Consider the following 21,312-nt stretch of genomic DNA (forward strand, 5'->3'; position numbering starts at 1 on the left):
CAGGCCACCTCGTCCCCCTCCCTCACCTACCCCTGCCCTGGGCTGAGAACACATGGTGGGGCCACGTCTGTTCACCTCTGTATTCCAGGCCTCACAGAGGGCCTGGGCTGGAGTGTGGCTCAGCAAGTGTGTTGAGGGTGGACAGATGGGAGAGTGGATGCATGTGTGTGGTGCTTGCAGTTGAAGAGACCTGGGTCTTGTGTAGGAAAGCCCTGGAGGAGAGGCAGGCAAGAAAACATCTCATGCCTTGAATGCCTGGGTGGTCAAACAGGGTGTGGACAGCCTGGCGGGAACCCAGAGCCTCAGCCTGGGAGCAAAAGGGAGGGAAGGAGTGAGATGCTGAGGGCTGCCCTGAATGCTAGCTTTTGGTCTGCTGTGTGACTTTGGGCAAGTTATCTAACCTTTCTGAGCCAGTTTCCTCATCAGTAATAAAATGGTAGCTACCTCCCAGAATTGCTGTGAGGATTAAATGCAATAGTGCATGTAAAATGCTTAGCACATAGCCTACCCTGTAATTGATGCATAACAAACACTAGCTAATTTTGCTGTGATTGCTGGTATTCCTCTGGAAAACAAACACGCCATGTAACTGAGTCACCCTTGACTCTACCTCTCCCTTGTCACACACATTCACTAACCACTAAGTTCTTGTTGATTCTGCTTCCTATATGGGCCTTCTCCCTCCCTCTTGGTAACAGCCTGGACATTCCACCAGCCGCCCCCTTGACTTCCCAGCCTGCAGCCTCCAGCCTCCATACAGGCCTCCAGAGCAACTCTCTAAACTGCAAATCTGATCGAATGACTTTCAGGCTTAAAATCCTCCAGAGCTCAGTCCCACCCATATGATAAAGGATATTCAAAGCCTTTTTGGCTCTGGTCTCAAATTCCAGCCACAGTCAACATGTAGCAGACCCCGGGGGCACATGGGACTACTTCCCAGGCCCCAAATCTCAGGGGCTGCTCAGACTTCTGGGCCTGTGACATACTCCCCGCTACTTGGAAGGCCCTTCCCAACGTCTCTGCCCTGACAACTCCTCCTAATCTTCCTGGAGACTGAGCTGAAGGGTCAGGAAGCCCTGCCCCGCTGTGGCTCTTGGTGAGTCAGGCCCACTCTGCTGCCTTGAGAGCAGGGGTTTGCATTGCTCTCTTGGATGTCCCTGGCACCTGCACCGTGGGTGGCTCAGTAGGTTCCCAGGACATTCTGTGAATCACTGAACAAAGGCTTGACCCTGTGAGGTAGAGACTGTTCTCTTAGTTTTACAAACAAGTAAACTGGAGTTCAAAAACACTAAGCAATCTGCCTAAGCTTACATAACCAGGCTAACCCACGTTCAGAGCCCTTTCTACGCAGTGTCCTCTGCCTGGAATTCTTGCCTTTCCCTCTCTTTCCTGGCTCATTCTTGCAACGCAGCTTAGATAGCACTGCCTATAGGAAGCCCTCCAGGCTGTTTCTTCTGGATTTGCCCAGCCCTGCTCTCACAGAACTGTAAGTAGACTGTTTCCCACCTTTGGATTGTGAACACAGGGACCAGGGCTGCCTCTAGGTGTTGGGGGTTATCCAAAACCAGAATGTCAGCACCATTCTGGAGACCCAATTTCATGGGCACCGACAAAAGAAATATCACGTGAGCTAAATGAAATGATCGATTTGCTATGCTGCTCTCCTGGGACCAGGGCCTGACCATGGAGCCCCAGGACAAGACCACAGAAATGAATCCTGGAGCTCTTCAGGGCATCTGGTCAACCTCATGCATGCGGTAGAGGTAGAAAGAGCCTGGAAGGGCAGAAATGGACCAGAGCCTCTGCAGGTCTCAGTCTGGGCTCAGAGCCTTCCACCTGTAGGGCACTGCCAGCCCCAGGCACTCCCAGGCATTGGAGAGGGACTTGGAAAATTTTGCAGAAGGCACTCCAAAATGTAGGGCTACCTGAGTGGGGGGGCGGGCAGGAGCAGGGGCACTGCTTGCTCAGGTCAGAAAGCAGTACTGTTAGGGATTGTACCCATCCTATTCACCACTGGGACAGCTTAGCCTTGGGACCATTCAGAGAGCCTGGGTGGTTTACACAACTCAAACCCAGGATGAGTCTATAGAGTTATTTAAAATGTGGGCGGCATTAACAGGAGAATTGTCTCTAGATCAAAGGAGGTCAACATCTGCTATTTTCTGCTGACCAATCCACATCTAGAATTAGGTGTTCAGTGAGGAGCTCCATGTTGGAGGAGGAGCAGAGAGGAAATGGACTATGTTTAGCTATTAGACGGGTCATGACATGGAAAGAGAAGCAAAATTAATATTGTGAGACCCGAGGGCAGAGCCAGGGTGGGGCATGAGAGTGGGGAGATTTCAGTTAGATTTTAGAAAGTATATTCTAATAATCCCAGCTCTTCAGAAATGAACTAGGCTGCCTGGTGAGACAGTGAGGTCTCTGTGCCTAGAGGTGTGCAAACAGAGGGTGGATGGGCCACCTTCTGGAGGCTGCAGGGCAGATCCCTGCCCTGGGAGTGGTGGCTTGATTAAACTCCCTGTAAGGCCAGTTCACCCTTTGCTTCTGAGACTAAATCTTCATTAGATATTACTGGGGGGTGGGGGTGGGGGTGTATGAAAAGAGGAGATAGGGCCTCTGACACCCAGGACACGTGTCATTTTGGGAAGTAGTGGAGGTTCTAGGGGCTGAGACAGCCCAGAGGAAGGTCCCACCTTGCACCATGATCACAATCATGTCTTCAAAGATCAAGGATGTTGACCTTAAGAGCAGTGCTGTCCAAAGGCAATGTCTATGATGATGGAAATGTTTTCTATTTGGGCTATCCACCATGGTAGTCTTTTAAACAAAAAATTGATTTCAGAGAGAGGAAGGGAGAGGGAGAGAGAGAAACATCAATAAGAGAGAATCATTGATCAGCTGCCTCCTGCACGCCCCACACTGGAGATTGAGCCCGCAACCTAGGCATGTGCCCTGACTGGAATTGAACCGTGACTTCCTGGTTCATGGTTCAGCATTCAACCACTGAGCCACACCAGCTGGGCCACCATGGTAGCCTTTGAAACATGGCTAGGAGACTGAAATTTTTCTTTCATTTTGATAGCCATACCTGGTGAGTGCCTACTATACTGGGCAGCACAGATATAGGACAGTCCCATCGTTGTGGGAAGTTCTATTGGATGGCGCTACTCCAGAAAGTTACAACAGGCAGCTCCATGCCCCGAGGCCCAGAAGACGCCTCTCCCCTGAGGTCCCTTCCTATCCTTCCCCATTGTGTTAGCAACACAGAAAGGGAAGGCTTCAGACTGGGAGTCAGAGCACTAGCTTCAGCACTGGACAGGCCAGCTTGCTGTGCAGTTTTGGATAAATCCTTCCCCTCTCTGGGCTACAGCTTCAATAAGATGAAAAAAAAAAAAAAAAAGACTGGGTGGATTTGGGATTTGGAGATTCCTTTTCTCTCCTGAAAGGAACCTTCACTCCTTCCCCCTCCTTCTCCCCTTTCCCTCCATTGACCCCAGCCTCCCACCACCCAGACCTTAGTGCCCAGCAACCTGAAGAACTTTTGTTTTTACCGCTTAGCACTTGCTGTACGGGTCTATGACCTTCTTTAGAAACTTTTTCTTTACGAGTTTATTTTGGCTTGTGCTGAGCATTCATAAAATTCCTAGGGAACTGCAGGTTTAAAAGTCGGGCTTGTAAAAGGAGTAGGTGGGAGGGGGTGGGGAGGGGGCAGAGAGGAGAGAGGACAGAGTAACTGGGGAGAAAGAAGTCTTCCATTCTCCACCCACCTCACCGCTGTGAGCTCTGGGGCTTTTGGGTCACAAAAGGGGAGAAAAGATGGAGGAGACAGGAGAGGGTGGGTGGGGGGAGCCGGGAGGAAGAAATTGGAGGCGTGGAGGCTGAGATTTTCCCAGTGGGTGAGCAGAGCTGAGCCCGGTTCTGATAAGGGGTCTCTTTGGCTTGCCTGGGATTTTTCTTGTCATTCATCTCTTCTTTGGCCTGGCTGCTCCTCAGCAGGTTGGAGGTGCTGGTGAATGGCTCAGAGAGCACGGGGCATATGAAACAAATTAGGTCTCTGTTACAGCCACCCAGAGGCGGGTGATGGATGGGGGCCTGTGTTCACGGCAAAGCTAATTGGCAACACACAGAGACATCCAAGAAAGTATATTATTTTGCCAGACTTTGGAGTCATTGGGCTTTCTTTTTTTATTGTAGAACATTATACAGCCAGAGATAAAAAGCACAGTGAAAGTTTTAAATCTAATAAAAGCTTTTGACTGCAGAGTAAAAATAACATACACAGAGAAGTTTGATTTGGATTCAGGTTTTATTAATGTTCTTTCATTGCAAAATGTTTCCAATTAAAAAACAATTCAGCGAGCGCCACATTAATAAACTGCTTGTCTTTTGGAAGGGCCAGAGATTTTGAAATGCAATGGTGGACAGATACACACGTGTACATACAGTGCTACCAGGAGGTTATTACAACATGTAACATATTCCAAATTGGGGCGTGTATAGCTCAGACCTGGAGGAGGTGAAAAACCTCATTACTCGGCTTAGAGAAAAAGCACTTGAAGTGTATTCAGCATCACCTGATCCAAGGGCCTCAAAATAACACATGAACCTGACTTACTTGTCACCAGTAGGGATCGGCAAAGACTGGAGTATACTAGGCCTCAGTTTCCCCATTTGTAAAACGAGGCTGTTGGGTTCAGCGTTTCTCCAGGCGGGAACCCTTATTGATTATCCCCAAAGATTTCTTAACCCTTGCTTTAGGAAAAGGCCATGAAATCTGAAATTGATCAGCAATCAGGAGACCCAACTACATTTGGAAACTGTCCAGCCAGGGACTGGCGCTTGTGCCCAGTTGTTTGTGAGAGTAACTGGTGGTTTGCCTGACTCCGACTGGGAGTGTGCGAAATGACTAGCCATCTTCATAATATGGGGAACAGGGTTGTCACATTATTTTTAATGGGTGGTTTTCAAAAGAACTTTATCTTGCAAAGTGAGTGTTAAATTAATCAGTTCCTTGACTAATTCCTGACAAGTTGTTTTTAGAATAACTGGTCATTTTCCATTTAAGCACTTAACTAGATCCAACTGTTTTATTTTTGCCCCCATACAAACGGAGGTTTAACACTGATGAGGAACCACAGTTCTAGCTTGGTGCTTTTTTAGGCGACTTGAGCAGTTTGCCACCCCTTCCTCCCTGCCTCCCCGCCAAGTCCTGGCCTGTGTGGCTCAGTTTGGGGGAGTTAAAATCTCCTTAGGAGACCGCTCACACACGTTGGGGGCCCAGGAATGCTGATCATAAAGCTAAAGATAAACCCCTCAGCTTCCCAAAGGCAAGGAGCAAGGGTTTTGGTTCCAGAGGGTGTCCAAGAGGGCTGGGCTCGGGTCTCCCTCTTTGCAGGTTTTGGAGATGACCACCCTCCTCATCCACATCCCCGACCCCACACAGTCCTCTCTCCCATCCAACCTCCGGGACCAGAGTGGGTGAAGAGCCAGCTCCCGGAGAAGGCAGAGGCAGCCTGAAACCCACGGGTCAGCACGTTCTCGCCTGCAGGGCCCAGCGTGGCCAGCCCAGCACCAGCTTAGAAGCTCATTCTTGGATCAGCTTTTTAAACAGAAGAGAGGAAGGGATTTAGCTCATTTTTTTTTTCCTTTCTGTGGCTCATGATCCTACTCTCATTTGCTGTTCTCACACCTTCTGTGTCCCACACTGACTTCTAGTGTCCTGGAGACAGCACACAATCCGCCAGCACGGGGTCTGGGCCTGGTCTCCAAGGAGTCAGCTCATCTCTCTGTCCCACCGCACGACCCCCTGACCCACCCTGTCCCCTCGTCTCCGCTTGCAACCCCAGTGCCTTGGAAAGCTGGCTTGGTCTGGCGGTGACCACTGCCCCCGGGCCCTCTCCTCTCCACCTTCCCAGGGCCTGGATGGCCTTTGAGTAAACAGATAGCCCAGCGAGGTATGTGATCAATTAGCTTTGCTGAAAATACAATCATTTTGTTATTCCAAGCTGATGAGAAGGCCTCTTCGGCCTGCCTCTCCCAGCCTCCACACGCCAATCAGCCTGTGTCACCGATATAATTTTCCACATAAACACAACCTTTGTGCAACATCTACTCTTGTAAATAGATGTAATTCCCAAACCAAATAACGCACTTGGAGGGGAAATGGATATTATGCATGCAAAAAGAAAAGCGGTGATTTTTACACTTTCCAGGCAACAAAAGATTACCCCTAATTGCAATGGGGGAGGGAACCGTACGGGGCGAGGGGGGCGGCAGCTGCTGGGAAGCAGGGAGGCCGGCTTCCAGGCGGTTTCTTCCCCTCTCTCTGCACATGTGTGAGAGCGGACCACCAGGAACTGCTTAACCCGGGGTTTGTCCTGTTTAGGCAATGGGAGAGCGTGGTTATTGTTGTTGATATCTTAAAGGAAATGGCGAGTTACTTAATTATATGGTTGGAACTCCCTTGCCAGCAGGGACCCCCCTCCAAACCCCAAACTGTACACATCCTGTTGCAGAAATGTCCCCTACATTCCTGGACAGGAATGGCCTCGGTGGCCAGGGACTGTGTGAGTTCCTCTGAAAGGCACTGGTGTGTCTTTCTCAGTGTTCTGCTCCCTCAAGTCCATCCTTAAATTAGGCCTTAAAAGCAGCGGAAGTTCCCAGGCAGCCGGGAGGGAGGACGCCGCAGAACCCACTGTATAACCCTGGCCAGGTCTGGGCACGGCGACCTCCTGGGCTCTCCAGTGCCATGGAAATGAAGGCTGGGACGCCCCTCCTTTGCCTCTGGTCTCTCTGTGTCCCCTTCTGCTGGAAGAAAAAAGCCCTTTGGGGTCACAAGAAGCCCCTTGGGGGCTCCCAGGCCAATTGAGGGGCAGAAGGAGTCCTCTGAGGGAGAGAGCAGCGGCAGGAGGAAGCTGTCCCTGCACAGTGCCAGCCGCCTCTGGGCCGGGCAGCGTGGCCCACATGGAGCCAGGAGGCACCAGAGCGAACCCCTGGGCCTTACCCCCTGCATCTAACAGTGGCCGTCAGAAGATTGTCTTTTGCAAAGACGCTTCTATCAGCAGGTGAGTAGTGACATCGTGGCCTCAAGCAGGCCTTGATGCTTTCATTTCATGCTCTGGGTCTTTATTTTGTCCAAATTCAAAACAGTGAGTGAGGAGTTAGAGAAGAGATGCTGGTCTGTATATTGAGAGATAAAGCACAGGATCAGAGAGGAGTGACAGAGTGACCATGGGGGGCCCCGTCCAGGTTCCCAGGTTCCAGGTTCCCTCTCCAGGCCTGGAAGGGGATGGGTGGGCGGCCCGTAACACTTCAGCGACAAAAGATTTTTCTTTCTGACCCCCGCTCCCACCCCTCCCCCTTTGCCCACAAAACTCGGCCTAAGAACCCTCATCCCCCAGCTCCCATCCATCCCGGGCTCCTGAAGGCCATCTGAAACTCATTAGCTGCTTGAAATGATTGTCATGGGAGCTCTTGATGGAGAACAAGAAAGGGAGACGGATACTTTTAAAGGACAGCAATCGGGACCCAAATGCTGGCAGATGTTTGGAAGCCTGGCTGTTTGAGGAAGGGCCCGGGAGGCCCGGGAGGCCCGGGAGGCATGGGGCCAGCTCCTCCACCTGACCCGGGCCAGCCCCCCACCCTTTGTCTCAGGGCCGTTCCTGGAGCCCAGGCTGGATCAACTGGCCGTGTTCTGGTCTCCTTCCCAGAGGAGGAAGGCTCAGTGGCCCTGGGACATGCTGCAGCCTGATTCAGAGGACAGCTGTGGCAGTCCCCTGGTTCTCTGCCAGTTACAGCTTAATTCCTGTGCTTTGTAGATGAAGCAACATTCTGTTTGTCATAACAAAATAGAAAAAAAAATATCAGCAATGTTGGAATTATGAGAGCATACAATATTAAAATCATGGAATGAAGAAGCTTAGAATTATAGACTCTTCAAAATGTAGAACTTTAAATAAAAAATACCCCTTTGCATTGTAGAGAGTTAGAAACCCAGAAGATTCAAATCATAGACTGTTAGAATTCTTGAAAAAAAAAAAATGATTTAGAGAATCACAGAGATGCTTTTGATTCTTAGTAAACAGAATTATGGGGTTTTAGGATTGTGGACACAGAATTCTCAAAAACTAGAATCGTAGCACATTAGAAATACAGAAAAATAAATTTATAGCATTCCAGAATCCTGCTCTCTTAGGATCATAGAACACAAGAATGGTGGAATGATAGAATATTAGAGTAAGGAAATATTGACGATGTAATCTTAGAATCAGAGAATATTAGCATCACCAATGAGAGAATTAGAGACCCGTGGCTTTTACAATCACAGCAGCTTGCAATTACAGACTCATTGGATGACAGACATTAGAATCACGGAACATTAGAATTGGAGCGTGTCTGTTTTGTTAGAGAAGTATAGGATCTACGAATTACAGAATTTTGGAATTATAGGCTTTTAGATAACAGCCTTGAAGAATTTCAGAGGCAACAGGGGATTTAGAGGTCATTTGGCCTCACTTCTGGCCCAGCTGGAATCTTCACCTAAGCCTTTTTACATACACACCCCACACCCAGCCCTTGGCGATCCTGTGCTTATGTCCAGATAACACGTTTAATTTGATCGTTCCCTGTACCCCTTGGAGCTGCTGGTCTCTTTTTCTGCTCCCCTCTCATTATTACGAATTCCTACCATCCTCTGTTTTTTGAAGGGACAGTTTGCTTTTCTTTCTGCAAGTCACCCAGAATCTTAATTCCCCATGCCTGGGCCCTGCAAGACAAGACTATTTCAAAGATTAACATATTAGGGAAATGAAGCTTTGGCCCCTTTGAGGTGGGGTGGGGGGGCAGGGGGGGCGCGGGGGGAGGGCAGGGAGCAGGAGGGACGGACAGACTTGTGCATCTGTGTGTGTGAGTGTGCCTGTGGCCTCTGTCCCAGAAACAGCAGCAAACAGGTCCAGATATAAACCTATGCCCCCCCGTTCCTTCTAAAGGAGGTGGGAGCTACCGCTGAGGCCCAGACCAAGCAGCCAGGTCTATTTAGGTGAGAGCAGATTGGAAGCTATAAACTATTTTATGCTTATTTACTTTATGATCCTCACAGGCTGGCGTTTACACTAATCGGACAACATGTGGATTAGATAATTTGCTGGGAATTAACAGTCTCTGATGGTTATCAGTCTCGGGCTGATGGAAGCTGAGTTGATGAGGATAGTTCAGCGATGAGTTAAGGATGTTATTGTATCTCATCGGGGTTCAGAGTTGTGGGGGACAGTATGCACAGTGCACAGGGATGGATAGTAACATTTCAGATTCTATTGTAGTGTTTAGGAATAAGCCAAAAGCAAAACAGCCAGCTTCAGGGTCACCTTCATCCTTTGGAAAATGTTCACTTCCTAGTGAGTTCATCCCAAATTGCAAAAGGACTGGTTAGAGAGAAACAATTTTAATACAGAACGTCCTGCTTTTTATTCAAGTACCATGAAGACAGTGGCCACTTAAATACGAGGATGCCTTCCTTGAAAGATCTTTTTTCTGGCTCAGCTCAAGCACAGAGTCGTCCAGCCCCATGTCCACCTAAAGCGCCCCAAGACTCCTTAGGGAGGGAGCAGCTCGGGTTAGAAAAGCTAAGAGATCAATCAGTGCAATTCTTCCCATAGTTGAAAGTAGACGATCCCTTCCACCAATTTCAAATCTTTTGTTAAAAGCCAATTTAGTTTACAAACTGCAAAGCACCCAAACCAAATTGCACTGCCCAGCTGGTTCTGGCAACACCATTTCTATGGAGCCGAGATTTTTCCAAAACTGAAATGCCTGCCTGAGAGGCAGAGCGTGGTGGGCTCCAGGCGCTCTAGCCCAGCCCTGTGATGCTGTGTGCCTTTAGGCAAGTAGACTTCATCTCTGGGCCCCAGTAGGACCACCTACAGATCAGAAGTTAGATTAAATCATCTAAATGGGGGGAACAAAAATATTAGAAACAGGAAAAGAAGAATTTGGTTTTGTTTAAAAAAAAAAACAAACCCTAGGGAAAAAAATTGGTTTTGTTTCCTATTTGCGAGTTGAATTTCAAATTAGGCCAGTGTTTCTATTTATTTTTGAGGCAGTTCAACCAAGAATTGCTGTTTTCATAGCCCTAGCTTTTGATTTCAGATGCTAAACAACAAAACCCTGACCCAGACTTACTTGCTTGACTACTGACTGCAGCTTTTGTATGCACTTTCAATGGAGCGGCATATTGCATTAAAACGAATGACAAATGCAGTTGCCTTCCCAATTCTGAAAGAAACACGGTGGAAAGGAGCTAACTGGGTGTCAAGGGGTCTCATTGTGTGACTCAGTTTCCCCATCTGTAAAATGGGGAGGGGATGGAGGTAGGGAGAACTCTTTCTGCTCCAGAGCCAAGTTGGAGCTTCTGAGGCCCCAGCCCTGATTCTAAGCAAGGCTGTTGGGGATATTGTGTCCTGTTACATGCCCCTCTGGGGCCACCCCTGCTGATCACAGTGCTGGGAGGGGTGGGGCCTAGGGAAATGAAGGGCCTTTATAAAGGGGACAATGGCAAATCCCCAATTTGTGGACAAGTCCCTTTCACTGGGAGCCTGAAAGGCTAAGGAGGGGGTGGGCAGGGTGAATGGGGCAGAGGGGTGAGGTCCCTCTTGCTGTGGCCCCATTGAAAAAGTCCTTGGACCCGGTAGCAATGAAAGGAAGTGAGTTAAAGAGGCAAGTGTGGGGGGAAGGGGTGGCCGTGCTGGGGGCTTGGCAATCCCCTAACAGATACCAGACGTGACTAGAGGGCTCCGGCCATGACACAGCCACCAGGAAGGGGTGGGACTTATGGCTGGGACAGGTGAGACTGGATTTTTCTGGAAAGGCCAGTGTTGACAATAAGGTTGAAGGGTGGGGTTGGTTATCAGCTCATTTGACTGCCAGCCCCAGACCAGTTCACTCCGCCAAAATACCCTGTCGGACAGCCCCCAACCAGCCGCCTGGCCCCACAGCTGGTCACTATAGACAAGCAGCCAGTCCGTTCCTCCCACAATGGGTCAGTTTAGACAAACAACAGGTTAGTCCAACCAAAACAGTTCAGTTCAGTTATAAAAATGGTCTGGGGGGAAGACCAACAGAAAAACAACAACAATACCAGTTCAGTTTTTAAAAGGTAGTCATGCAACTTCCTTGGCTATTATGTAAGGAAAGAACCAATCAGTTCCCGAAACAACTGCTCAGTGTTGTCCAGACACTCGGTGACTTGACAGGTCGGAAGAAAACACCGGGAAATGGTCCTTTCGTCCAGTCCAGCAAGGTTGTGACCATGGACTTCCCGATGTCCTGCCCTCACTGAGACCCAGCTGGACACTCCCGAGCAGGTGGAATATCCAGGATTCTTCTAGAGAAGCGGTTCTCAACCTGTGGGTCGCGACCCCTAAATACATCCTGCCTATCAGATATTTATATTACGATTCATAAAAGTAGCAAAATTACAGTTATGAAGTAGCAACGAAAATAATTTTATGGTTGGGGGTCACCACAACATGAGGAACTGTATTAAAGGGTCGCGGCATTAGGAAGGTTGAGAACCGCTGTTCTAGAGGGCTGCCGGAGGGACAGGAAACCTCCTTGGGCATTTCCCCGTGGCCCTACTACCTTCCCGGGCCCACTCATATTAACTGCTTTAAAAAAAAAAGAATTCAAACAAAGCAAAACAGAAACCTCTCAATCTACAAACAACATTTCTCAGTTAATGGGCTAGGTAGAAAGGGGACACGCTAACGTTCCCTCTTAGGGGAAATAAGGAAAGAAAGGATCAAAAGAAGCATGGGGGTCCCGGACAGGTGGCTCAGTTGGTTGGAGCATCATCTAGTACACCAAAAGGGTACAGGTTCGAGCCCCGGTTGGGGTGCATGCAGGATGTCTCTCTCTCTCTCTTCCACTCTCTCTAAAAACCAATAAAAATTTATCCTGGGTGAGGCTTAAAATATATATCCACGGGGGAGGAGAGGAAAGGAAGAAGGAAAAGGGAAGGAATGGTGGAAATAATAAAACCACTTAGCACATGTAGAGCACTTTACAGTTTGAACATACCATACAGTACATTTCGATTATGCATAACTACCTTTTGATAATTATGCCCATTTCAGAGATGGGGAAACCAAGGTCCAGAGCAACAAAGTAACCTTGCCCATGTTCCCACAGTCAGTTGATGGTGGAGCTGGGACAGAGCCTGGGTCTCCTGTCCCTTGTCACCCTGATCAATCTCCCAGTTATGACAATGTTAGAACTGCTGGGAGTGGGGCTTGGGATTCATATAGTCTCATCTTAGGAGTGATGAAAGGAAGCTTGGACAGAAGAGCCCAGAGTCCTTACCAAGAGAGTGCAGCATTTCAGAAGATTCTGCTTTCTCTGAGCTGAGTGTCCGTCCTTGGCAGAAAGTTCTTTGTGTCTAACCACACTCTATCTTGCTGCAGGGCCAGGCTGGATGCTCCTCCTTGTGGCCAATTTCTGGAGGTGAGCATTCGAGGTCTGAGGAGCCTGGGAGTGGGCTGGAAGCCCCTCTCCCCTCAGGTGGCAGCGGGTCTGGCTGGCGGAGGAGAGCCCAGAGGGCCGTCTCTGTGTTTGGTGAATAAACACTGGAGACCAGTTTCTGGCTTGTCTCTCTGCTGCCTTTCAGCGAGTGAGAGGCTAGGTGGGCAGGAGGGAGTTCCCGCAGGCGGCACATGAAGAGGCCGGGCCTGGGGGTCTGGGGCCCAGGCGGGCCCGCTCTGGACAGCCAGTAGAGTCAGCCTTTTCAGGCCACAGAACTTCACACCTTTGAAAGGCTCCAGAGCGACCCACAGCAAAAATAAACCGTTCCTCCCATCCGTAGCAGGCCGACCATCCTCAGGGGCTCCGCATCATGCACACGGAAACCCTGTAAAAGGGACCAGTGTTTCCTTTCCCACTCCTCAAAAGGATGCGTGCTGAGTCTCCTGAGGAGGCCGTGTTGGGTGAGAGCGCTTTATCCACGGCCGCAGGCCTGGTTCCAGCTCCATCCCCCTGGGCTAAGCCACCCTGGCTCTCTGAGCCTTGGTTTACACACCTGGAGAACAGGAATAGAAATACCTCCCTTCGACTTTTCTTCTGTGTGTGTTTGATGATGCAATAAGGCATATGTGTGATAGCACTTAGCATATAGTAGATGCTTTATCTATGGCCTCCTCTTTCTTTTACTATCCTCATAACCTAGAGCAAATCTGAGTTCCTGTCGGAGCCTCAATTCCCTCCTCTGTGAAGTTTACTGCCTACATAGTTGGGATTAAGTGAGACAAAGGGTTAGTATATACTCTGTTCGCTCTAGTGGTAGCTTCCCTTTCTCTTCTTTCTTCCCACTCCCCGCCCCGCCCCCCCCCCCCCCCCCCCCCCCCCCCCCCCCGGGTCTCACCCTCCAGGGCGGGAATGCTATGAGGATAAATGCAATGCCATAAGCACCTGGTGAGCCTGGCAAGGCCACAGAACTGTGGGAGAGGCTAGATCTCAAAACTCCTTGAAAGGGAGCAGGAAGAATACAAGGGTCAGAGAGTCCTAGGGCTTTTACAACAAGTCTCACTCTAGGACATGGCTTTGGTTTCATCCAGGGATGGTTCAAGCAGGAACGTTGGGAGCCTTGAGGAGAAAGGGAGGCACCACGGAGGGCTTCCTGGGGGAGTGTGCTGTCCAAAGCTGTGGAGCTTAGTCTTCCCATCCAGGTTTACTTTGTTGCAAATGCTTGAAGCCCAGACTGCGGCTGGCTCCCAGCAAGTTGGGAGCTGCTCTGAGAAGTGCCTTAGTTCTCCCGCCTGGGATTTACAGCTGGGAGGCCACAGTCAGAACGAGGACTAAGAGGTGGGCGAATGCAAGAGCAGATCCCAGTGTGAACTCTCCCGCAACAGAGCCAGCTGTCTCCAGAGCAGAAAGCTCCCTGCCACAGCAGGTACCAGCGCGGCTGGAGAACACTGGGACAGGGACTAGGTGAGAAGTGGGACTATCTGACCATCAAACTTTGGGATCAGACACACCTGGGCTCAGCCGAAATTTGTAGGGGTTAAGATCCTATACTTTGAGGACTCTGAAATTATAGGCGATTGCATACACTTATTTAATAGAACACTTACATAATGCTTGCCCTGTGCCAAAAGCTTTTCTAGGAGCTTTACAAATATTTACTCACTTAATCTTCACAACAACCGTATGAGGTAGAAACTGAGGCAGAAAGTTACATAACCTGCCCACAGCTACACAGCTGAAGAAGTGGTGGAGCTGAGATTGGACTCCGTGTGCATAAGATTCTAAGACCACAAGATTCTAAAACTGCTCCATGTTCCTAAAAATCCAGATAATTTAATTTTATGGAAATTTTATTAAAGGATGAGATGATTCTAGAACAAGGGTGGGCAAACTTTTTGACACGAGGGCCACAATGGGTTCTTAAACTGGACCGGAGGGCTGGAACAAAAGCATGGATGGAGTGTTTGTGTGAACTAATATAAATTCAAAGTAAACATCATTACATAAAAGGGTACGGTCTTTTTTTTTTTAGTTTTATTCATTTCAAACGGGCCCGATCTGGCCCGCGGGCCATAGTTTGCCCACGGCTGTTCTAAAACAAGAGTTGGCAAACTTTTTAAAAAATATGTTTTTATTGATTTTAGAGAAAGAGGAAGGAAGAGGGAGAAAGAGAGAGAAATATTGATATGAGAGAGTAACATTGATCAGCTGCCTCCTGCACAGACCCGGAGCATGTGCCCTGACCTGGAATCAAACCAGCGACCTTTTGGCACACAGAATGACACCCAACCAACTGAGCCAGACTGGTCAGGGCAGGAGCTGGCAAACTTTTTCTGTGAAGGGCCAGATAGGAAATAGTGTAGGCTTTGCAGGCCATAAGGTCTCTCCTGACTACCCAATTCTGCTGCTATAGCCAAAAGTTAAATGAATGGGCATGGCTATGTGCCAATAAAACTTTATTCACAAAAACAGGTGGTAGGTGGATTTGACCAGAAGGCTGTAGTTTGTTTACCACTGTTCTTGAGACACAGCTCAGGCATCTTCTGCTCTGATGAGCATCTGCTGGGGGCTCAGAGCTGAGCCTTAAGGAAGCCCAGCTCTGCCCCCCTTTGGAGAGGCAGAGGGGCCTGGGATGGCTGGGGTGGCGTCCCGGGGTGTGGGTGGCTCTGAGTGTGGCTTTCTCTCTGTCCTGGAGAGGCTGTTGAAAAGGCTCCTCTCTCCAGCAGCAGAGCCTCATTACTCACCGGCTGAAAAACAATGTTAATTTCCCCCAAGCGGGAAGCAGCTGCACTTGTGAGCCAGGGCTCATTTTGCTGCATGAATATTTATGGCATGTCCCCTAATTAAGCCCAGAAATAAAATTTACCCTGCTCACAGGGGCCACGGAAGACTGCGAGGCAACGGCAGGAACCAGCCTCTTGTGCCTGCGGAGGAGGGTTGTCAGGAAACATTGTGCCCGGAGCCACTTGGCCAGGCCCGGTGTCCACAGGGCTGCTGGGGCGGGCGTTCTCTAGCAGGTCAAGCACCCTTCCTGTGGTCACATGCTGGTGTGGGAGGACTCCCGGGTCAGCTTGCTGAGCCTGGTGGGTAGCTATTGTCCCAGGGCTATTGTCTCAGGTCTGCGTGGGGTGACACAGAGGTGACCTGAGGCCTGAGCCCCAGCAATATTGTTTTTCTTTTAGTCAGAATGACTCAGGTATTTAATGACTGGGCCTCAGAGGTCACTCTAGTGGCATCGGCTCACAGAGGGAGAGCCCCTTCAGGAAGCCGGGCTTGAGTTCCCCTCTGACACTGATTCTGTTTGATCTGGGCTGGCCCACAGCTTTCCTAGCCTCAGTTCTCATTGCCACAGTGAAGGAGGAAATGCCAGCATCACGGGGTTGTTACCGAGAATCATGGGAGGTGACAGAAGAGAAAATATTGGGGGCAGTGGTTCCCACCACGGTTCTGGGGTTTCCTGACCTCCAGCCCTCCTTCTCTTAGACTGGGTGCTGAGGAAGGCCGGCTCTGCCCAGCCCAGTCACCTCGAGGGTCTCCGGAAACCATAAATCTTGAGGGGTCCCACCTCCGGAGAACTGCTTGGGCCTCATATCCTCTTCCTCAGGGCCAATAAACCAAGCAAATACCATAAAGCTCCTGACCCCGGCCTGAGGCCCAATGTTCGGAGCCAGACCTGGAATGAAGAGGCAAGGGTTTCAGAACACGACCATGAAGTTGAAGGTGAATCTCCTACCCCGCCCCCCCCACCCTTCCTTTCTAGAATGGAACTTGCCTTTGAGTCTTTTCCATTACTTTCCTCTTTAAACTTTTCACAGCACCCGAGAGATGCATCCTGTGCTGGGTGGGACTGGGATAGGAGGATGCTTTTCTAAGGTGGGCCCAGGTGTGTAATTGTCCCACGGCCTTGGCAATCAGCACACCTTGTAAATCCAAAAGTCAATAAGATGTGGAAGTGGGGGAGACCCCAGGCTAAGAGGCGGAAGTTGGAGGAGTGAGGGTGGGCCAGTCAAGGGTGGCTTCAGTGCCCTCTGCCTCCCCCACGCTGGGCCTGCCCCACCCCTGGGAGGCCCAGGATGTCCTGCTCTCTCACAGTCCACTTTCGCATCCTGAACTCAGGTCTGATCACGTCAACAGCTCGATGACACAGACTCTGAAGGCCCCCCCCCTCCGCCCCACCCCCCATGACTTCTCTCTCACACCCTTGATTATCCTGAATGAAGGCATTTCCAGCTCAGGATTTGGCCATGAGTACATGAATGAATGTTCATTGAAGAATGAATAAGTGAATGGATGAATGGAATCAGATGGATGATGTGGGCTCAGATAACATATCTCTGTATTTTCTTCTTTTCTATCCCTCTTCTAAAATGTGCCAGGCCCAGATTTTGGCACATGCAGAGGTTTGACAAACATCTGAAGGAATGAATGAGTGTGCAATGAATGAACGGATACAGAATTTATTACAGAGCACGCACTGTGGGCCAGCCATGCGGCCAGATGCTGGTGTTACAGCTGTGAATAAGACGTGTTTTTTGTCCTCAGGCTCTTACGTTTTAGCTGAGAAGTCAGGCTCACACAGAGTTGAACAATCCATTACCTATTTAGTTACTCTTGTGATAAATCCTACAAGAGAGGAAAATGAGTCAGCAAAGAAGTGAATAAGTGAGGAATGAGTGAAGACAGGAATAAGCAAACAGAATGAGGGAGGGAATAAATATATAAGTGAAAATTAGGGAGAATAAAGGAAGGTATGAAGGAATGATGGATGAAGATTAATCAGTTACAAGGGAAAGCATCTGTTCCACATGACCCAGTGTTTATGGACACAAGGCCTGGAAGCCAGAGCTGCCTGGAGCCAGCCTCTCTCCTACTTCCCTGGGGACAGGGCCCTAGGCTGGGCAGAGAGGCTCTGAGGCCAGGAAGCCGGGCCCTCTGCACCCCAAGGTCGGCCCCATTGCCACTTTCAGTACCTCCAGAACCGAAAGTCAGTCTTAGAAAGGGTTGAAGTCTTTAACGTGTAGAATCCCAGGGCCTGCAGATTCTGATTTTTGCTCAGCACCTCCTCAGAGCTCTCACAAGTACTCCCAACCCCATGAGTACCCTTCACCATGAGAAATCAGGCCCAGAGGGCAAGGAGGCCCACCCAAGGCACGCCGCCAAGGCCCCTGACTTCAAGGTGCCTTGAGTAATATTTGCTGGGACAGATGTGGCCCTTTATAATCCAGCCCCCTTTTCATCTCTGCCCTCCTCTCCTATCCTCTCCCCCTTTGGGGCCTCCTCCAGCCTCCAGGCCTCCTCCGTGGTCCTGGCCCATGGCACTCTGCTCTTCGTTCCCTCTGGTGCGACCCAGACCTCAGCAGGGCTGGCTCCTCCCTTCCTTCAGGGCTTTCCTCAATAATTTCATCCCTGACTCTTCTTTCTAAATCCCTTCCTTTGCTTTTTCTTTATAGTACGTATCCTTATCTAACACTTTATATTTTTCTTATTCATTTTCTTATCTGTTTCTCCCCCTAGGATGCAAACTCCAGGAGGGCATGGATTTTGTATTGCACAACTGCATCCCAGCAGCTAGAAGACAGCCTGCCTACAAAATAAGTGCTGAATGGTAGGGACCCACGAAACATGTATCAAATGGATAGGTGCCCGTAAAATATATACTAAATGAGTAAATGAAGCCAACTCAAATCCAATCTCTCCTCTCCATCTAAAAGCCACTACCACTATTTTTCTTGCCCGGACACTGCAATACCCTCCTTTTTGACCCCCACTCTCCTCCTGACCCCCAGCCTTCTCTCTGACCCCAGCCTCCTCTTAACCCTCAGCCTCCTCCTGACCCCCAGCCTCCTCCTGACCCCCAGCATCCTCCCTGACCCCCAGTCTCCTCCTGACCCCCAGCCTCCTCCCTGACCCTCAGCCTCCTCTCTGACCCCCAGTCTCCTCCTGACCCCCAGCCTCCTCCCTGACCCTCAGCCTCCTCTCTGACCCCCAGCCTCCTCCTGACCCCCAGTCTCCTCCTGACCCCCAGCCTCCTCCCTGACCCTCAGCCTCCTCTCTGACCCCCAGCCTCCTCCCTGACCCCCAGTCTCCTCCTGACCCCCAGCCTCCTCCTGACCCCCAGCCTCCTCCTGACCCCCAGCATCCTCCCTGACCCCCAGTCTCCTCTCAACCCTCAGCCTCCTCTCTGATCCCCAGCCTTTTCCCTGTCCCTCAGCTTCTTCCTGACCCCCAGCCTCCTCTCTGACCCCCAGCCTCCTCCTGACTGCCAGCCTCTTTCCTAACCCTCAGCCCAGTCTCCTCTTTGGCCCAGAGTGATCCTTTCTCTCTAACAGATATGACCATATCACCCCCCTCTGGAAACTCTTTACTGTTCACCTCTTTTCTTTCTCTTGATCCTGCCATTCCTGACTCTGAGATAAAGATCTAAAATCATATACAAGAAGCGCCTGCCGCATGGCTCACATCCAGTGGTAGCTGCAGTTATCCCTGAAGACACGGCATCCAGTCCGAAGGTGCCATGCGCAGGGAGGGGACTATTTCGGGGTGTGGTGGGTGTGGGAAGCAGCAGGGATAAGCAGATGGGATGGCGGCAGTGTGTCATGAGCTGAGGGACCGCCTGATGGCTGGCAGCCTGATTTCGGCAGGAGAATCCTGACCACGGGGTGCCAGATTGGTCGGATCAGATCCCAGGAGGTACTGAGTGCCACACGGAGGAGCTCTGCCCGGTGCTGCAGGCCGCAGGAAGCCCCTGTGAGCCCCTTCAACAGCATTCAACACATCTGCAAGCCTGAGCAGGAGTGGAGTGCTCCGGTGGGCTCTTCCCTGTGCAGGCGTCAGCGGAAGTCTCACGGCGATCCTTTGAAATCTGTCCCCATTTTACGTGTAGGGAAACCAAAACCCAGAAAAGTTGAATAACTTTCTCAGAACTTTGAACCAGTCCTAGGTGACCTGAAATCTTTGTATCTTTTTATTACCCAGAGGCCTAGCACTCATCAAGTGTTTGTTGATCGAATGCAAGATCTGCCAGAGCCACCCCAACAGCCTGCAGGCTGGTGCTATTTAACCCTGCTCAGCCCCTCCCTGGTTCCCAGAGCCGCCTCCACAGCTCTGAGCTGTGAATCGGAGCCTTCACACAGCGTTTCTCGGACTTGGAAGTCAAGAAGCGAGTCACAGTACTTTGGAAAACACATTTTCTTTTAAGGAAGAATTTTTTGTTTTCATTTCAAACAGCCCTGGCTGGTGACGAGTGGCGAGGAGAGGTGCCCTGTTTTCCATCCCAACACCTATTTCCAGGTGGGGGCAGGGAAGGCTCCATCCCGAAATGTTATTTCAAAACCTTTCCGGGCCTTGCAGCTCCATTTCCAGGCCACATGCCTCAAAGAAAGCACAATTTCCCATTACGTCGTGTTGCCCTTTCTGAACTGAGCACCTTTCAAAGTGGGAAGACCCAGCTCGCTCTAACACTCCCCGTTCTGTCTCCATAAATACAGTCTCAGCGCCTGATGGGGGGCTTAAATAAACAGCTTTGCCGGGCACCTGATGGCCACGGTGCTGATAGGCGTGCTTGCCAAGAACAGCAGAGGGAGGCTGCCCCTCCCAGCCCCTCAAAGATAGGAGGCGACACTGCTGTGCCCCAACACTCCCTGCCTGCTTCCTGCCATCTGAGGCACATTCAAAAAAGAAGGAGGCCAGCGAAGTCTTGTCATCTGATGGGTGAAGACAGAGATGGACGACACGCTCCCTGCCAGGGAAGGCCACGTTCAGACACTCCCAGATAGCCGGCTGCCACTTTATTAACAGCAAATATCCCCATCTGAACCAGGCTGGGAAGGAAAATATTTATGCTCGCCTGTCAGTTGGACCTTCATTTTTCTTCTGGGGGAGCCAGCCAGGGTGCTGGGCCAAGGCTGACGGAGTGTGACCTGTCTGTGAGGCTGCTCCAGCCCAGGGTTGACGGAGACTCAGGACAGCTCTGGAAGGCACGAGGGGCTTCCGGAGGGATGGACCTGGAGCACAGGAGAGGTGGGCGGGGTCTGTGCAGCCAGAACATGTCCCAGGCCCTGTTAAACTGTAGATGAGAGAATCTGTGTGTGGGCGTGGACTCGGTGAGAGACTGAGTCCAAATGCACCATTAAATAATGTCATTATTAATTAAAACATGTAGCTGTATTAATCTGAGAAGTGACTTTGAACTGAGAATAAAATAACCTTGTATTGTCAGCAAATGCCAACCCTGGAACTGAGCCTGTCATTTAAGCCAGGCATATATTAAAATCAGCTTATGGCCCTAGCTGGTTTGGCTCAGTGGATAGAGCATCAGCCTGCAGACTGAAGGGTCCTGGGTTCGATTCTGATCAAGGGCACATGCCCTGGTTATGAGCTTGATCCCCAGTAGGGGGCGTGCAGGAGGCAGCCCATCAATGATCTCTCATCGTTGATGTTTCCATCTCTCTCTCCCTATCCCTTCCACTCTGAAATCAATAAAAATATATTAAAAAAAAATAAAATCAGTTTACATCATCACTCTTATCACGGTTATTATTTTGAACAAAAATCACAAGCCAATTCTTCAACGGGTTTCAGGGATGCCTGTGAACTTGTAGCCTGGGAAGACGAGCCTCGAGCCTCGTGCTCTGGGAGACAGCTGTCCCCAATTATGATAATTGAGTTATAAGGTGTGAGGCTGAACAAGTCAGGTGGCCCTAGGGAATGGAAGCTTTGGCCTTGTGGGCATGGTGGGATTGTTTTTTTTCTGACCCTGGTGAGGTTCCCTTTCCCCAAGCGCTAGATCACTTATCATCC

At 50.2% G+C, this 21,312-nt stretch overlaps 1 long non-coding RNA gene across 1 annotated transcript; it reads left to right on the forward strand.

Moving 5' to 3' along the window:
- The first annotated feature begins 1,320 nt into the window (after positions 1 to 1,320).
- Positions 1,321 to 21,020, forward strand: LOC139001786 (uncharacterized). The gene is made up of 3 exons (XR_011470104.1): positions 1,321 to 1,486; positions 18,028 to 18,118; positions 19,489 to 21,020. It is a non-coding gene; the product is annotated as an uncharacterized lncRNA (long non-coding RNA).
- The last annotated feature ends 292 nt before the right edge of the window (positions 21,021 to 21,312 follow it).

The sequence above is a fragment of the Myotis yumanensis genome, unplaced genomic scaffold (genome assembly GCF_028538775.1).
Source record: "Myotis yumanensis isolate MYYU_CA2020_CCGP unplaced genomic scaffold, mMyoYum1.0.hap1 SCAF_2, whole genome shotgun sequence".
NCBI classification, from domain to species: Eukaryota; Metazoa; Chordata; class Mammalia; order Chiroptera; family Vespertilionidae; genus Myotis; species Myotis yumanensis.